The sequence below is a fragment of the Octopus bimaculoides genome, chromosome 26 (assembly GCF_001194135.2).
Source record: "Octopus bimaculoides isolate UCB-OBI-ISO-001 chromosome 26, ASM119413v2, whole genome shotgun sequence".
NCBI lineage: Eukaryota > Metazoa > Mollusca > Cephalopoda > Octopoda > Octopodidae > Octopus > Octopus bimaculoides.
The window spans coordinates 24,259,776-24,262,180 of NC_069006.1; positions in this window are offsets into that span (position 1 = coordinate 24,259,776).

Consider the following 2,405-nt stretch of genomic DNA (forward strand, 5'->3'; position numbering starts at 1 on the left):
ATATATATATATATATATATAATATATATACATATATATATATATATACACATATATATACATATATTTATCTACATATATACATATACATACATACGTACATACACATACACACACAAATGCACGGTGTGGCTGTGTGGTAAGAAGCTTGCTTCCCAATCACATAGTTTCCGTCTACCAAATCCACTCGCATGGCTTTGGTCGGATCTAAGCTATAGTAGAAGGTACTTGCCCAAGATGCCATGCAGTGGGACTGAACCCGGAACCATGTGGTTAGGAAGCAAGCTTCTTACCACACTTTCACTCTTGTGCCTACGTATATATATATTTTGTTATTTCTTCCAGCTTTCACCTAAATTTTTGCAGAACCATCTTTCTTTTTTTTTATGTGTTTATGTTCATCTTTTCTGTATTTTTTTTTTACAATGTTTATTCATTCATTCAATCATCGCATTCCATTTTCTTGTCTTTTGAAAGCGACTTAGCTTTAATATTAATACTCTACGGGTGCGAGTTATAAGCGTTCTTTCACTTTGTACTCTGACCTATTAGGCTAATGTCTCCCCCCCCCCATCTCTCTCTTTCTCTGTTTCTTTCTGAGTGTATAATCAGTCGTTTTATCGTTATTGTTGTTGTTGCAGCTGCTGTTGTTATATCATCACCGTAATCATCATCATCATCGTTATCATTATTATTATTATTATTATTATTATTATTATTATTATTATTATTATTATTATTATTACTATTTATTGGTCTCACTTGCTACTTTACTGCGTGATAGACTTAATGGGAAAATGGATATATCATTTTATTTTAAAAACGGCAGAAAATGTTCCCATAAAAGACAGATGGAATTAAAAAGTAAGAAAATGAATAAATTTGATAGGAAAGGATGTTATTTTCTCTCTCTCTCCACCTTTTCCTCCATTTTTTTTTCAATAAATGAAGATAAAATACTATCAACATAAATGAGATTTATTCTGTTCTTTTTTATGGCTACTAGCGAAAATCGAAACCGATTCGCACACACAAACCATTGAAAGCTAAAATTCTACAACTTTATGGTGTTATGCTATTAAACGTATTTTTTAAAGAAAGATTTGGACCACATGCTGGTAGTGTCTGAACGTATGTGGGAGTTGATTATATCCTGTTTTGAATGTATTATCCTTTGATTTGGTCGTAATGCTTCTGTGGAGTGAGGTTTCAGGATGGTAATTTACAGTCAGACATAAAGTTTAAGAACTTTTCCGACGAGGAAAAGGAGAGGAAGAATAAAAATTACGAGGTAGTTATTAGCAACAGAAGCAATATTGATGTTAAAAGATAATATTTATTCCCATTTAAAAGTGGATGTTGTGTTAGAACACGGAATATTGCGACGTGAAGACGGAGGAAATGCCGTAGTTGAAGACACTTGCCCAAGGTGCCACGCAGTAGGACTGAACCCGGAACCATGTGGTTAGTAAGCGAGCTACTTACCACACAACCACTCCTTTAAACCTCGAATGTTTTGCTGCAAATCAGCCTCGTTTCTGCATTTCTTTTTTTGCTTTATATTTAAAAAAAAAAGGTTTGTTTTCTTTTTCTTTTCTTTATTCCGTAGGCCGTTGTTCGGTGAACTTGTCGCTATGAAGAAAACAAAATTTAAAATATTCAAAAAAGATGAGGGTCTTTTTCGCGAAAAACAATTGAATGAAAAGAAAAATGGCACGCGCCTCGTAAAAAAGACGGGATCAAATAGCAAATATCCATGAAAATATTCATCCAGTTTCCGTAGAAGGCGTTAAACATTCAAACAACATCGAGTAAAACCAAGAAAAATACAAAACGCGTGATCTCGAGAAGATCTAGGTACGACCACCTCCACTTTATATCATACATCATAGAGAGTGTGATAGCAAATTTCGGTTCGGTGGAGTTCTGATCAACTTGAGCCAATCAGAATCCGTTCACTGGCCGCAGTTACTCTCTTTTTGTCTTTTCCTTCATGTCGCGGTGTTTGATTCCATCTGCCTCAAGCATTCTCAGGTATTGGTAGCTGGATCGAGGTTGAACTGCTTTCATCACTTCGCCACTTGGCAGCCATACGCCTTCTATCTCGGCAAGCTTTCCTCGTCTCATCACCATCGTAGCACATTTTGAGTGTCCAAACTCCATCTTTATATCACTGGACTAGGCTGCCCAAATCTACCTCAGCTTTTGTGAATAACTTCAGGTCGTCCATGAATAGCAAATGGTTTAGTTTTCTTTTACCTCTTCCCAGATCATACCCTAACTTTGATTTCTGTGGTATTTCACTATTTCACTATTATTATTATTATTATTATTATTATTATTATTATTATTATTATTATTATTATTATTATTATTATTATCATCATTATTATTATTATTATTAT